The following is a 17,507-nucleotide window of genomic DNA, read 5'->3' on the forward strand; positions in this document are numbered from 1 at the left end:
TTTCTTCTTCCCTTAGGTGAAACAGAAAATCTAGGGATTTTAGAGTGGAGAAATTACCTTTTCTTAAGGTGGAATAAGGCTCTAGTTAAATTGTTTCTCTGCGGAGCAAGGCTTTGTTATGGAGAAGACTTTGGGTGTTTTTCAGAACTGTTTCTTTTCCCCTCTCTGTGCCAGAACCAATAGGAGATTATTCTCAGATATTTCCTAGGGATTCTTGGAGAGATTGCCCATAAATATATATCCCACTCACCTGAAAACTGCAGCCCCTAGTTTATCATTCTTACACTAGTCCACACCTTGCATCTAGTAATTTGTTAATTTGTTTAAATTGTCAGAAGTGTTTGAACCAGAGGAGCTCCATTTTGTACAGGGGCTGGATAAAATGGGGCTGAGACCCACTTGGCTGCATTCCTGTAAGGTTAGGCATTCTAAGTCACAGGATGAGATAGGAGGTTGGCACAAGATACTAGTCGTTAAAGAGGCCCACAAAACCCACCAAAACCAAGATGGCGATGAAAGTGACCTCTGGTTGTCCTCACTGCTCATTATACGCTAATTATAAGGCATTAGCATGCTAAAAGACATTTCCACCAGCACCATGACAGTTTACAAATGCTATGGCAATGTCAGGAAGTTACTCTATGTGGTCTAAAAAGGGGATGAACCCTCAGTTCTGGGAATTGCCTACCCCTTTCCCAGAAAACTCATGAATAATCCACCCCTTGTTTAACATATAATCAAGAAATAACTGTAAGTATAATTAGTTGAGCAGCCCACACCACTACTCTGCCTATGGAGTGGCCATTCCTTTATTCCTTTACGATTTTAATAAACTTGCTTTAACTTTATAGACTCACCTCCAATTCTTTCTTACACGAGGTCCAAGAACCCTCTCTTGGGGTCTTGATTGGGACCTGTTTCTGGTGAAAAAGTTACGATTCATGTTTTCCTATCAGTGTAAGAAGACAGGGAGAGTCGCCAGGAACTATAAGAATGTAATCAACTTGAGCAATCAGCCTGTTTTATGGCTTTGCTGCCTGTTTTTGTAACCACTCAATGAGTTCTTGCCCACTGTTCAGATGGAGCCAATTTATGAAGACAGGGGAATTGCCATAGAGAAAGAGTTTAATTCACAGGGAGCCAGCTAAATGGAAGACCAGAGTTTTATTACACAATTTATCTCTCCCAAAATTTGGAGACTGCGTTTTTTAAGGATAATTTGGTGAGCAGTGGGCCAGGGAGTTGGGAGTGCTGGTTGGTCAGGTAGGTGACAAAATTGGGAGGGTCAAAGTGGGTACTTTTTGCTGTCTTCTGTTCCTGGGTGGATTCACAGAACTGGTTGAGCCAGATTACAGGTCTGAGTGGTGCCAGCTGGTGCCTCAGAATGCAGGATCTGGAAAGTATCTTAAGCACCAATCTTAGATTTTATAGTAGTGATATTATTCTTGAGAACAATTGGGGATTTTCTGAATCTAGTGGTCTCTGGCTGCGTGACTCCTAAACCATAATTTCTTATCTCGTGGCTAATGTGTTAGTCTTACAAAGGCAATCTGGTCACAGGCAAGAAGGGGGCTTGTTTGGGAAAGGGCTGTTACAGTCTTTGTTTCAAAGTTAAACTATAAACGAAGTTCTTCCCAAAGTTAGCTCAGCCTATGCCCAGGATAACAAGGCCGGTTGAGGGTTAGAGGTAAGATGGAGTCAGTTAGGTTAAATCTCTTCACTGTCATAATTTTCTCACTGTAATAGTTTTTTTAAGCGGCAGTTTCATTTTCCCCCAAACTCTGTGTAGAATGTGTTCACCTAATTGGCTGGAGCAAGCTCCTAACAGATCCCAGCAAATTACAGATTAACCCAAGTAAACTTTTCCTATTATCATGCTAAAATCTCCACCCTGTGAAGAGCAACAGTTTCATTATCATAACATGCAACCTATGTGTGAGCGTAATGACTTACTGCATCTGCCCCACTGGGACCTCTCCTCTACATGCAATGATGCACCTTCTCCCCTCTCACTGCCCCATGAAACCCTCCTTCAGGGAGACACTACCTTGGAGAATACACCCCATGCACTCCTTACTTGTGGAAAGTAATGAAACTCCTATTGATCAAAACCTGCATTCTTGAGAGTCATTTGTTACTCCAGGTAAATGAACCCCCTTTTTTTGGTAACATTTGTTTAAGATTCTATGAGATTCTTCTCCTGATAAGCAGATCTCAGCTCTGATTCTCTGCATGGGCACTTTTTTAAGGATTTCCAGATTTCAAGGTAAAAATTTGCCCAACAACCTCAGCTCTTCAAGAACCACCATTGATTTTCAGTTTGTACAATCATTTCTTGTTAGAAGAATATAAGTGATGACTATTAAGCTCTTTAAAATTGCAGCTGAAGTTGGAAATCCACGAATACTGATTGGTTAAGTGTTAGCTTTTATCTTATATAAAATTTGCTTCTGCCTCTGTGCATGTAATTTTTGTCTATGTGACATTTTATCTTTCTTCTATTAATTTTTCAGTTACTTGATAAAAAAAGCTCTTGTAATTTAATTCCTTTTCACATCCACTTGTTGGCATTTGAAACATCCTTACATTAAATTCTCATGCTACTCCTCTTTCTCTTGCCAAGTGAGAGCCAGTTCAGCTTACACTTGTCAGGAAGCGTCCATTTCCACATTTAACCAATTTAACCATCTATGTTCTGCTTTTCTCTATCTGTTGAGCAGGTGCACTTCTGTGAGTTCCTTAACCCTACATTTCACAGTCTTGGTTAGTGGGGCTCAAGGGTCTCAGCTCCTGCCATGGTGCCTGGCACCTAGTAACACAGTTGATGTTCAGCTGTTACAACATGAATAATTATCTTCCAGCAGTAATTATTCCCAAAAGTTTGTTAAAATAATATAACTTTATTATGACTATTTTCCAAATTTTTTTTGAGAATGAAGATGATGGGGAAAGGCACCTGTTAACCTAAAAACATAGGCCATTTAAAAGTCTCTTGTTTTTCTGGTGTCAACAAGTTCAGTGTTCACACTGGGCTTTTGAACTATAAACCTGAGTAAAGTGCAAGAAACATCTCATTCAATTCTCTCAATTTTGAGTTCACTCATTTTAGAGATAGAAAAGTGAGCCCCAAAGAAACAAAGCGAGTAGCACAGACTGCACAATCCCATGATTTATAAACCAGTACTCTTTCATTCTATCACCTTGCCTTCTGACACCTCTGAATAATTTGCTAGTTCTAGACAGATAAATGAAGGCTATGGATTGCTACAATTTTTAGTCAAGGCAGACTGGACCAATAACGTTACCAACAATATCCCCCACAGAATTATTTATTACAACTATTCCCTGTTTTGTTCTGCATCAGCAGGTCCATCTGGCAGTAAAGGATTGACCAGGTGTTCTGGGAATAGTTGGCACACAAATGCCTTGAACACTGTGATGTGAGCAGGAGGGGGAGATATTTTCAATGAGACAAAATTAGATTATTCTTGGTATGTATGAAGGTGCAAGACATTTTTAGGTGATAGCAATTATGAAACATCTTTTTGCTTTATTTGTAGAGGTGTTTTGGCTTGGTTTATAAAATCAGAATGAAGTATAAATATTCAAGGGAACTAGAGTGTCATCCCTATTAGTGTAGAGAATAAACAAAAATCTAGGTAGACATCCTTGAAAATTTGCAGTAAAATAAACAAGGCATATATCATCAAAACCATTTGTTATTCTAAAGAAAATAATAATAACAAAACCTTTCTCTTGATTAGTCTTGATTAGTTGGTACCTGACTCAGGGTTTTCAATCAGATGCTCAGAATATAGTTTACAAGTGACCTTTCCCTTACTAAATTGAATTTTGTGGCCTGAATTAGTTAATCCTTTTCCCAAAGTGAGCAATTTCCTGTGTATTTTAGCTTATCAAAGACAATGAATGTATTAAGAGGGCAGGATTCATTCTAATACTGCAGAACTTAGACTGAATAACAAATGTAGTACAAGTCCACTGAGGTTTCAAGCAGCCACTAAGAAGCTGTCACCAGGCAAGAGAATGTTTCTTTGTGTAGTGAATCTGTACACATTAATGAGAAACTTCCATTGCTGGCACCCGCAGTCTGCAATGCCCTTGACTTTCATTATGTAAGAATTAATTCCACGGCAAAGGGCTTTTATCAAGCTTGAATGTGCATACAGGAGTCCCCCATTATTTGTGGAACATATGATTTTAGGCCCCCAGTGGATGCCTGAAACCACAGATGGTACCGAATCCTATATCTACTATGTTTTCTCCTATATATACAGACCTATGATAAAGTTTAATGTATGTTAGGCACAGTAAGATATTAGAACACTAATAATAAATTAGAACAATTATAACAACATACTATAGTAAGTTTTTTTTTTCTTTCCTTATTAAATCAAGAATTTTCACCCTTTCACTTAAAGGAAGAAATTTACAGCTTCTCTTTGGCATATCCGAATTACCAGCATCACTATTCTTGCTCTTCGGGGCCATTGTTAAGTAAAATAAGAACTATTTGAACACAAGTGCTGTGATACCTCAACAATGGATCTGATAACTGAGACGACTACCAATTAACTAAGGGGCAGGTGGGCAGGCAGCTTAGAGAGTATGGAGCTGCTGGACAAAGGAATATGAATCTTATCATTTCTGGGTAGGACATAGTTGGATGGTGAAAGATAGTACCACACTGCACAAAACAACATGCAACTTAAAACTTATGGATTGTTTATTTCTGGAATTTTCCGTTTAATATTTTTGAACTGAGGTTAACCCAAACCATGTGTAACTGAAACTGTAGAAATTGAAATCGTGGATAAGGAGGAACTAATACTGTATGATATATTGTGAAATATCCAACCACAAAATGTTTCCATACCGTTTTAAGACAGAAACAAAAATAATTTTCTAAGATTTGGTTAATTTTTATTTAACATTTATATTTATGTATTTTAACCTTTTCATCATAATCACCTACATTTTCTTTAACCTGTTTCATTTTGAACATTACTTAGTGATTTTAGAAAAAACAACTAAAATGTTAAATCAAAATTGATGAATCTACTATTTAGAAACAACATTGACATGTATACCTTTCTTTTGTGTATGAACATATGTGTTCCTTCACATCTTTTCTAAATATGAATTTTATTATAACTGTTTTGTAACCTTTCTCCAACAAATTATTTGCTGTTTTTTAACTTTGTTAACGGATAAAGATCTTAAACAGTAATTATCTTAAAAAAGAAGAAAATATAAATTCAATTTAAAAAGCATCCAAATTACACTTATATATATTTCAATATGAAATAACTTAATAATTCCTTGCAATGAAGATGTCAAGCTCTTAGCATCCATATTTCTTCAACATCTTCTCTCTTGACCTGCTAATTTTGTTGCCCAGACTATTTTAAGTTTGATAGCAATCATAACACTATATTATCCAGTTATATTTCCACCAGGATTTATTCTTGTCTTTATATTTAAGTAAATTTAATAGTCATTACCAATAAATCACCAAGGCTTCTCCATCCTCAAGTTCTTTATATTATTTTTTAGATCGTTGAATTTAATTACCAAGAATTTTTCTTCAGAATTACTCATTTTATATTTTCTGACTCTTTTATATTACAGAATGTCAGCCAGTTGCTTTAATTCTTTTATGACTATTGAGATGGGTGTCATATTCTTGGATCACACTTTCTTTTTTTCAAGACTTGGCAATCACTGCTTTCCTTATTTTCTGGCAAAGAATGTTTCTGTAGAGAAATCTAAAGGCTAGCCTGATTTTACCCTTATAGCTGATGTTTTCTTGCTACTTATGATCTAAAAAATTATTTACTTTAAAGTTCATTGGTTTTGGTGTACATAATATGAATCTCAATTTTGGCTTATCTTTATCAGCTTTCTGGGTATGTGATATATCCTGAATTCTTAAAAAATTGATCTGTATATTTTTCCTGTGAATTTAGTTTCTATATAATTTAAAATTTTTTTTCCAAGGTATCTCTCTGAATATTATTTGTATTGTTTACTTCAGGGACATCAATTACCTTATGTTACATCATTTTTGTTTTTTATATAAATAATATTCTGTATATTGATTTAATATTTTGACTTTCCTCCTATGTTCACTATGATTTCTGAAGCCTTTTCCTCATAACAGCAACTTGATTTTCAATTGCACTCATTCTTTTTCTTTCAGTTTTTATCTTTCTGAGTTTCAGTTTGTTGACTTCTGTTACTATCTTTACATTACACATCTTTTAGGTAGTTATTTTGTGCTGTGATTTTATATAAGTAATTTTATTATTAATTTCTTTAATAACTCAATGATTTTAAGGAAGTTGTCGGTTGTTTGCTGTTTAGTTTGTTTTTGCTTCTGCTATTTTATGTAACGCATTTACTCATATTTTGTGATATTCCTCATTTTTATAATCATGGATATTATGAACAGCATTCTGTAGGTCCTATTTGTTTTATCATAGAGCAATCAAATTATCTTTGACACACATCCTAATTTAACTGATACTTCCAGTAGCTTGAGGATGTGTGGTTAGAAAGGTTAAAAGGCTGGCAAGCATTACAGGGTGCTCTTTTCTGTACTCTTAGTTGCCACTGGACGTACCCTCTCCATTCTGCCAGGTTTCTGTCACTCCCTCCATGAGGTATCCCTTGTACTCCCTTCTCAATCCAGTGACTGATTAAGTTAAATGACCAATGTGCAAATTGCAACTCCTTGAAAAAATAAATAAATCAAGATGTTTCAGGACTTGAAGTTAGAGTACAATGTATGATGGCCATAAGAAAGTGAGAAATGCAAGTATATTAAAATTAAAGCCTTTTGTATATCCAAGACACTTTAATAAAAGTGAAAACTGGCAGAAGTTATTTGTATTACAAATAATTAGCAGGATTCATATAGTTTTATAAAGACCTCAGAATTCAAAAATAAAAATGCTAACTGTATGAATAGACTACTGGGGAGTGTAAATGAGCACATTCTTTACAGAATAGTCAATGTGTGTGGCTAACATACACATAAAGAGACATCCAAAGTCATTGACACTGAAGGAAGCTGGAAGCAGGACTCTAACGCGATGTCATTTTATACCCATTCAATTGTTAAATAAGAAGCCTGAAATGCAAAATGTCACAGCAGATAAAGATTGATTCATTCTCTCATGCACTTAGGGGAATAGAAAATAGGAACAAAAAATGAACAGTCTCTTTGAGTATAAAATACAGCATTATTCTCTAGGGCTGGTAAATTCATATAATCTTTGTGACAGAGATGTAGTACAATGACTGCATTTTGACTGTAATAGGCACTCAGGGACTGTATATCCCAGCCCTCACTGTGGTAAGAAAAGCCATGTGACTTGTTTACTATTGGAATAAGAGCAACAGTGAATGTACTAGCTTGCCAGGGATGGCCACAAAATACCACAGACAGGGTGTCTTAAACACGAGAAATGTATTTTCTTATAGTTTTGGAGGCTAGAATTCCAAGATCAAGACATCCCCAGTTCAGTTTCTCTTGAGGCCTGTCTCCTTGATTTACGGAAGCTATTTTGTCACTGTGTCTTGACACAGCCATTCTTCTCTATGTGTGCATGTCTGCTGTATCTTATACTTTATTATAAAGACTTCAGTCATATTGGATTAAAACCCCATCTTCATGACCTCATTTTTATCTCCAAATACAGTTACTTTCTGAAATACTGAGATGTGGGACATCAATGTGTTAATTTTGTGGAAATATAATTCAGTTCATCCCAGTGGGGTACACCATTATTGAGCCAAGGTTTCTGGGAGATAGATGTGCTACCTTCATGTTCTCTTGAACTTCTGATAATCATATATATATATATATACACACACACACACATAATTATGTGGTACAAGAGGAAAGAAACTTTGATTTTTGAATTACTGAATGGAGATCAGGCACCTGCTTTGAACTCATACATAAGCAAGAAAGAGAGGTTTAATATATTTGAGTCATTTACATATTTTGGTCCATTTGTTAAGTTTTTGTTAAGTTACCTTAACCTATAATGAACATAATTTAAGCCTCATAAATATCATTCATGCACAAAATCAACTTTTGCACTTAGTAGCAGCAGATATAAAGAAGAATGTTCAGGCCGGGTGTGGTGGCTCACGCCTGTAATCCCAGCAGGTTGGGAGGCCGAGGCAGGCAGATCACGAGGTCAGGAGTTCGAGACCGGCCTGACCACATGGTGAAACCCCGCTTCTACTAAAAATACAAAAATTAGCCAGGCATGGTGGCATGCACTTGTAATCCCAGCTACTCAGGAGGCTGAGGCAGGAGAATCACTTGAATCCAGGAGACAGAGGTTGCAGTGAGCCGAGATCACACCACTGCACTCCAGCCTGGGCGACAGAGCAAGACTCCCTCTCAAAAAAAAAAAAAAAAAGAAGACTGTTCAGAGCAATATTACTCATGAGGGGAAGAAAACCAGAAACAGCCTAAATTCTCATCAATTTGAGAATGAATAAATAAATTGTGGATCATTAAAACAATGAAATATTGCACAGTACTAAAAATAACAAATATACCTACTTCAATCATGATAAATTGTAGAAATATAAAATTAAGAGAAAAATTTCACAGAAGGCTGCATACAATTTTCTACTGTTTTTATAAACATAAAATAAATAAAACATTTTAAGTACGCATATATATATTTATATGTCATAAAATGATAAAGAATCTTGAGGGCATGATAAAAACATCAGCTTGGCCATCTGCTCTTCAGAAGAGGGAGGAGGGCCTGCTCAGGAAGTTGTATGGAGTGCTTATGTAGTATAAACACAATACTCTGTTTATGGTGTTTTGTAATGGGTTCTGTTTTATTCTTTCCAAGTTGATATGTGAAATACATATATACAATATTTATTATAGTATTATGTATTAAGCAGTTTTATTTGAATAATTTTAAACATCTCCAAAATAATCATTTTGTCCCTTTTAAACATTGTAATAGTAAATTACAGTTGGCATGGCTATATTTGTTTAAGGTCTAATAAAAATTTTTTAAAAATCAAATTGTCATTAACAGGTTACTCAGTAAGATATCATATAATTTTGAAAATAATTTGGCCGGCCGTGGTGGCTCACGCCTGTAATCCCAGCACTTTGGGAGGCCAAGGGGGGCGGATCACAAGGTCAGGAGATCGAGACCATCCTGGCTAACACGGTGAAACCCCGTCTCTACCAAAAATACAAAAAATTAGCCGGGCGTGGTGGCGGGCGCCTGTAGTCCCAGCTACTCGGGACGCTGAGGCAGGAGGATGGCGTGAACCCGGGAGGTGGAGCTTGCAGTGAGCCGAGATCGCGCCACTGCACTCTGGCCTGAGTGACAGAGTGAGGCTCAGTCTCAAAAAAAAAAGAAAATTAAAGAAAATAATTTTGATGAATATAATTTTGATCAAAATTAAGTTGCTAAAAATAACATTCAACTTCATCTTTATAGATGAAAGACTTTGAATTTAGGGTGGGATTCAAAAGTGGTAAGTAGTTAAAATCATTTTAGGTGAAAATAATGTAAGTTGATAATTAAAAATACTATATGATTGCACAGAGACGAGTTGTCTTTGCCAAGAACATCAGTTAACTATCAGATAAAGCTAAAGTTCTTGTCCTTGTGTTTTAGTGATTTTACAGGTAATGCTTATTGATTGAATAATAGTTAACAGGTTAAATGTTTATTATTTCTGACTTTCTAATAATTATAAAATCATTTGCATAAGGTGCATAATACTGGAAGGGAAAGCAATAAATACTAAATAATATACATATCTAACTGGCATTTCTATCTCTACTAGAGCTAAAAAGTATTAACCTGTTCAATAATATTTCTGTATTCCATTAAGAAATCATGATACATATATACTTCTCCAAAGGATTAAAAATCAATTTCTGTGTAGAAAGGATCCTGTGATAATTGGGATTGAATTTCAAAGAATATCCTTATGATTTTATCTTGAAAGATTTTTCTACAAGAGTAGTGATGTTCACTTTTATTAGTTTAATTACCTTGAAATCTTAAAGACAGAAGAATTTTTAAAGTTAGTCAAAATATAGGAGTTAAATATATTCATTATTTTTCAACTCTTCTTAAGGAGGTATGAAGGACAATTCAGAAAATAAATATTTATAATGAGGATTGGCTTAAGAATGCTTGACCTCAGAACAGCACTTCCATTATCCTTTAAGAAAAGTGTCTGCATTTCAAGATTAGATACTCTAATTAATTTAACATTTAATTTACAGTATTGGGGTGTATATTTCCTAAGGAATTGATGAAAGAAGTTTCATTATTTCTTACAATTTTTTAATATTTTTGCATGTTTCTTAGTGTTTGTAGTCTCTAAAATGTACTCTTCAACATTGATATTTCTTGAACATTCTACCCTATTTTTCATCTATTTTTAATTTTCTCTGTTTTTCTTTAGATTCATTTTGCCTTAACCTGTTCATTTTATCCTCCTTCTCTAAAATGCTAAAATAAAGAAAGAGGGAGAAACAGCTTTGTTGGGGCCATGGCTGCTATTTTATTTTTGATGGCAGGCATTATATCTTAGTGGAAATTGTGCAATCTTTGATAAAACATACATTCGCTTATGGAATAGGATATGTTTTATACAAATTTAACTTCAACTTCTTCATCTGTAAAACAGGTTAAATAATATTGAATTTGAGTTATTAAGGCAATAGAAAGAATATATTTAAAGCTCCTAGAACATATTCAATATTCATTTAATGGTAGCTATTATTGATTATATTATTGGTCTTGGTATCACTATGGAGTATAGGAGATAAAATATATTATTAAATGTAGAATTAGTAGTTAGAAGTAAAAAAATGAGTGATATTCAGCATTGAGAGATTTTTATAATTTGGTAGTGATAGTGACAGGAAGCAGAGAAATTCCTGGGCAGACAAGGACAGGTGCTTGGTGAAACTCAACCTTCAAGCCAAGGACATTCTGAAGTGTAACACCAAACTACCAATCCTGGATAGAGTCCGTGGACCAGGGTGGGAACTTCCACTTCCATTTGGTTCAATCAGCCCCTGATTGCTTCTGGGCCAAGGTCCTGGGCCAAGCCTTCACTTCAGCTCTCTATTGATTCTTTACACTCTTGTACCTCTTTCTAAACGGTGTTTTTCCAAGCCTACCCACAAACAAATCAGCATACATTTTCCCATTCTAAGCCCATAAAAACCCTGGACTCCACCTCGCAGCCAACAACTCACTTTCAAGTTCCCTGTTGCTCCTGAGAGCTTTCTTTCTGTCACTCAATAAAATTCTCCTCTGCCTTACTCACTCTCCAGTGTCTGCACACCTCATTCCTCTTGGTCGTGAGACAAGAACTCAGAACTTGCTGAAGTGCAGGAGTGAAAGAGCTGTATCACTCCATCCTGCTGAACTATGGGAGTGAAGAAGCCACAGTAGGACTTTACTAGAAGTGGGGATTGGAGAACAGAGTCTTTCCAAAAGGTAAGATTACCAGTGTCTCATTCCTAGAGAAGTTTTTAAATGAAACTACCTGATTTTGAAGCAAGAACATAGACTGAGTTGAACAACAGGGAGGATCAGTTGTGCAATCTCATACACTGCTGGGGCACCCAGACTCAATGCTGGTGTGCAATGTCTGGTGATCATGAAGAATATGTGTTGGGTTAGAAGAGAAACCAGCAGCTGGAGTCATTGACTATTAATGTAATTTCTGTTTTCAGAAAGTGTTTCAGAACTGAGTCAGCTTCAGAAGCCCATCATTAATCAAATTCAGGAAGAAAAGAACAGAAACATTAAAAGGAAGACAAGTTGTAACTTAAATCACATGAAACTGTAACTAATTTCTTATTTCAATTAAGATTTCTTAACAAAGGTTTTTGCATTTACATCTACCTGAATTTAATCTGCATAAACTTCAAATTTCACCCTCCAACTGGTTGAAACATACGTGTACTAAATTTAGTATTATCCTAAATAAGAACAAGTGTTTCTAAAGGCACAAGTTATTTATAGTGTATCCTTCTACCAACTACTCTGATAGAAAAGGAGATTGGAGGAGTTAATTATGTTTCATAAAAATAAAACATCCTAGTTCATAATATTTTACATGCATCTACAGGAGAGTGAGACCTGTCTTTGAGAATAGAAAAGATTATATTATTTCCATAATTATTTTCTAAATAAACTAAAGCTAAGATACAGAAATTTAGAGAATACAAATTTTGACAGCACTTTCAAATTTTAGAGACATAAAATTGTACAGATATGTTTTGAGACATAATTAAACATACTATTAAATACAAATTATGATCACCATGTAAACATAAAAAGCACTAACAGAAATAATGCACAAAATATAAAAATCTAGATACTAACGGAATTTGGTAACTGAATGACCTTGAAAAGTAGAATAGTCATTAATTTAGACTAACTTGAATGATAGCTTTTTCTCCAATTACAAAGCCAATACATGCACATTGAATAGAAAGATAGTAACAAAATTCAAAAGATATGCTGGTTGTTTTCCTACTAGTAGTTTTATTCCTATATTTTTAAATTTTATTTGTAATTTACAGTTATTATGAATATATAATTGTTGTATGTACTTATGAGGTACACGTGGCATTTTGATACAAGCATACCATGTGTAATGACCAAATTATGGTAACTGGGATATCTGTCACCTCAAGCAGCTATTATTTATTTGTGTTAGAAACATTCCAACTCTACTATTTTAGTTATTTTGAAAGACACAATAAATTATTGTTAACTATTAGTTTCCCTATTGTGCTACTGAACAGTGGGTCTTATCACTTTTAGCTGTATTTTTGTACCCATTAACGAACCCCTCTCTGTCTTCCCCCACAACAATCCCCTTCTAAGCCTCTGGTAACCATTATTCTACTCTTTGTCTCTAAAAGTACAATTTTTAAAAGTGTATGTTACATGAAATAAGCCAGGCACAGATAGACAAATATTACATATTCTCTCTAATATATGGGAACAAAAAATTATTTGTTTTTTAAGTTAACAGTGAACTATTTCAGAACGCAAATAGATTTTGAGGAAAGTATTACTATACCCCAAGTGCCTTCGTGAAGCTGAAGAAACAAATCTAACAAAAATGAATGAAGTCTTTGTTCTCCTCTCCCAAATCTCTCTCCTTCTCCCACATAGTTAAACACTAAACAGAATTTGGTTTTTATTGTTTATGTGCCTTTTCTATACTTTTGCTGTGTAGTATTATATGATTATGCTAAAACTATTCTTTTGCAACCTATTTTTTATGCTTAACATTGTGTTTGAGATTTATCCAAGTCAACATTTTTTATTCTAGATTCTTTATTTCAACTGTTGTATCACATTTTATTATATAAATATACTACAATTTATCTATGCAAATATTAATTTGAATATTTTTATTTAAAATTTCAATTTAAAATGTTAATAGGAATTCTTCACAAATAGCCCTGTAATGGTTATTTAACATTTAACAATGTGAACATAATATAAGATGCCTAATGATTCTCCATTATTAGATATTTGGGTTAAGGTACTCTCTCCACTTCTCCCAAGAATTTAGAATATTATATAGTGCAAAATAGATGCTTAGTAAAAACATTTATTTTCAAAGAATAACTTTCTAGGTTTTCATTGTTATAATTAATAATTCAAATAAATTATACATTACTTTTCATGTGATTATCTCACAATTTTTATGCTATATTATAGAGAAGGTTGTTGTAGGAAAAAATATAAAATTGTGTAATTTTCTTTCCTGTTCTTATACTTCAGAGGTAGAATTTGGGAATTACATGAGCTCTGCTTAGCCCAAAACTTTGGAAAAGAGAAATTGGCTGCTGACTGTTGGCCTACCTCGTCCTTTAACAAATGCTTGATAAACAACCTTTGCTCAAAGGTGTCACTCTGTCATTCTGAAGAGCACATGTAAGATTAAATTTCCATTGGAAAAGATGAAAGCTCTGCCACATTTACAGTGGGCTCAGATCTTTCTATTTTAGCAGGAAAAAAAAAAACAAGTGCCAAACTCTGTTGGCTTTTAAAAAATAAATCAAATAATGTTCAAATCTAATTTGTAAGAACACTTCCCTTCTCCTGTGGGGCTTAATAAAAACACTTTCATTTTCTCCTAGGGTGGTGGGAGGGGTTGTTGCAAATAAATACTTTTATTTATCCTGAATTGATTCTTGTAAGGAATAAAAGTCACTTCCAAAGGAAAGAGTAAAGAGCCATTATTGCCCAGATGAGCCCAACATCTTACAATGTGGACAATTTTCAAGCACCAATTACCAATGTGAATTTGCCTGGAGCAACCTGCATCTCTCTCTCCGCGGTCCCCACCCGTCATATTTATTTCTTATAATAAGTGACAGCTGGCTGAGTGTAGCAGATATCTAGGCAAAGTAACATAACTCAAATGAAGAAAACGTTTGTCTATTGTCAGTGTTCTGTTAATGATTTTAACTAACTTTCATCCCAGCCCTTATCTTATTTGAACTTAGGACACTGTGACTTCAGTGGATTACTTCTCTATTTTTTCATATATAAAAAGAATAAGTTGAATATTTTCTATACTTGATTATCACAATTCCATCTTCGTCAAGTAGACCTTGAAATGACCCCAGTAATTCCCACCATCTGGTGTTCACTTCCTGCATTATCTTCTCCCTTTGAATGTTAATTGTTTCTCATCAATGAGATACGGTAAAGATGAAGAAATTTTGGAGATGTAATTAAGATCCCAATTAAGTTGCTTTTGAGTTAATCAAAAGGGAGATTAATCTAGGTGGGTCTGGTTTTACTGATAAAAGAACTCAAAGAGAAAATGGATCATCCCTGAAGTAAGAGTTTCTCTCTCTCCCTGTCTCTATTCCTTTCTCTCTCTCTCTATTGCTAGTTTTGAAGAAGCTTCCATGTTGTGAGAGAGCATACGGAGGGGGCCACGTGGCAAGGAACTGTAGTAAAACTACAGTTAGAAAACTAATACAATATCACTTTTCTTTCTGCAACATATGTTTCCATATAATTTCTATCTTGATTCAACAGATATTTTTTGAAGTCTTATGCCAAGTGCTGTTAAGAATTTATCTCACAATCACATAGGTCAGTAAATAGCAGCGACCAGATGGGAGTTCAGGCCCTTTTATTCATTGCTCAGTGATCATTCCCTTACAATAAACATCTGTGGATGCACTAATCCAAATATCAAGTGTGTGATTGCCACAAATATTTGAGTTATAAGATGTTAGAAATGTTCCATATATATGTGCCAAATTTGGAACTGTATTGATACTTATGGAATGCTATGCTAGGAAAAGAGGTTAAGTGAGCCATTCTTTTTGTAAATAGTCATCAATATTTACGGAATACCTATGTTCAATTTTTGTTTTGCCTGAAGGTCAAAAAAGAAGTGAGGATCATGTGGGAAATATACCTTCTTAAGAAAAAAGACACTTAATGATCTCCATTCACAAAACTGCTAATATATCTATGAGCTCTGCTTCATAATATTTCTGGATTTTATAATTAAACTTTCCTATGAATTTTCTGGGTTATTTTTGTGAATTTTCTGAGATATATTTCAAATTTTGATGGGGAAGCTTAAATAAGTTGGTTTTTCAATCAAAATTATTATCATACAGCTAGGAAATGATTTGAACTATATTAATGGAGCTGCAATAAAATTAATTGAAAATTTTATGGACAATAAAAGCATAAGTGGGAATTTAAAACTAGATTTTGTTTTAATATAATAGCTTTTTAGAAATCTATAATGTTATAATAAAATACTGTAAAATGAATGATTTGGACACAATTTCCTACTTGATAGGATCTAAAACTTGTGTGGAGTTGAATAAAAAAGTACATTATAGATTTCCTTTGCTTTAATTTCATTGAGAACTACATTTTAGACTGCAATAAAACAAAGGTCAGATTCAGAGAAAATTGCATTTTAGTAGTGGTAGCAGCGAAAATATGAACCAGAATTTACTGCAGTTTTATGAGTTTTTATTAATATCAATGATAGCACTGAGAAACAATGATACTAATTGAATTACTTATTTTTGCTATACTTGAAGTTTTAGAATAAATGGTATTATTCCAGGAGTTTTTTTATTTATTTCACTGAAGATACTAAAATCTGTTTCACTAATTAATAAATTAGCCTACATGTTCTGTTATTAATGATATTGGTAGCTGAAATATTTTGTTTATTAATAGATATATCTTTTATAATGACTTCTGCGAAACAAAGCAAATGCATCGCTTATGTTCCATTTTCACAATGTAGATTGCATTGTAATTTAATATCAATTGCTATTTAAACACTTAATTGGTCACAAGACCTGAGTAAACTGGAAAATAATGGCATTTTCACCAGGATGTTTTTGAGACTGTTCTAATATAGTGAAAGCAAGCAAAAATTGAAGTAAAACTGTCAATCAGTAGTTTTCTTTTCTTTTTTTTTTTTTTTTTTGAGAGGGAGTCTCACTCTGTCGCCCAGGCTGGAGTGCAGTGGCACAGTCTCGGCTCACTGCAAGCTCCGCCTCCTGGGTTCATGCCATTCTCCTGCCTCAGCCTCCCGAGTAGCTGGGATTACAGGTGCCCGCCACCACACCCGGCTAATTTTTTGTATTTTTAGTAGAGACGGGGTTTCACCGTGTTAGCCAGGATGGTCTCGATCTCCTGACCTTGTGATCCACCCCTCTTGGCCTCCCAAAGTGCTGGGATTACAGGCGTGAGCCACCGCACCCGGCCAGTCAGTAGTTTTCTTTAAAATGCCTTTGCTGAATGACTTTATAAATGGAGTGAACTAGGTTTCAACAACTTTTGTTTCTCTAACAGCATGTAATGTTTTATTATTATCATTTTGTAGTGGATGTTTTTGGGATAAAAATTCCATATATTTTTAGAATTAAGTGCTATGTATCTTAAGTCTTGTAATTATTTTGAGAATAGGAGACAAAAAAAATTGAAGAAATTCTATCGCTAATAATAGTGAGCAAAACTGGTAAGCTTATACAGGGAAGATCATTTGTTATGCAATAGACAATTTTTTTTTTTTTAGTTGCTTGCTATTTTTTTCCCATCTATAAGCTTCTTGAGGTCAGAACTACAGTTTATTGCCCTTTATCTCTTTGGCAATTAGTGAACTATCTGACTTGAATTTTGATTAGAATTGAACCAGGTTTTCTGCTTTTGTTTTATAAGAGACAAGTTCTTGCTCTGTTGCCCAGGCTGGAGTACGGTGGTATGATCATAGCTCACTGTAACCCTAAACTCTTGGGCTAAGTTTTTAAATTTTTTAAATGCACGGCTAAGTTTTTCATTTTTTGTAGACATGGGACATGGGGTCTTGCTATTTGTCTCAGGCTCGCCTTGAACTCTTTGTCTCAAGTAATCCTCCCACCTAGGCCACCG

General features: G+C 34.5%; 1 long non-coding RNA gene across 1 annotated transcript in view; it reads left to right on the top strand.

Moving 5' to 3' along the window:
* LOC129052422 (uncharacterized) overlaps positions 1 to 17,507 on the top strand; it is a 55,646-nt gene that overhangs the window by 11,496 nt on the left and 26,643 nt on the right. Inside the window, exon 3 of the long non-coding RNA XR_008517448.2 lies at positions 11,381 to 11,546. This is a non-coding gene — a long non-coding RNA (uncharacterized LOC129052422). The remainder of the gene's footprint in view (positions 1 to 11,380; positions 11,547 to 17,507) is intronic.

The sequence above is a fragment of the Pongo abelii genome, chromosome 22 (genome assembly GCF_028885655.2).
Source record: "Pongo abelii isolate AG06213 chromosome 22, NHGRI_mPonAbe1-v2.0_pri, whole genome shotgun sequence".
NCBI lineage: Eukaryota > Metazoa > Chordata > Mammalia > Primates > Hominidae > Pongo > Pongo abelii.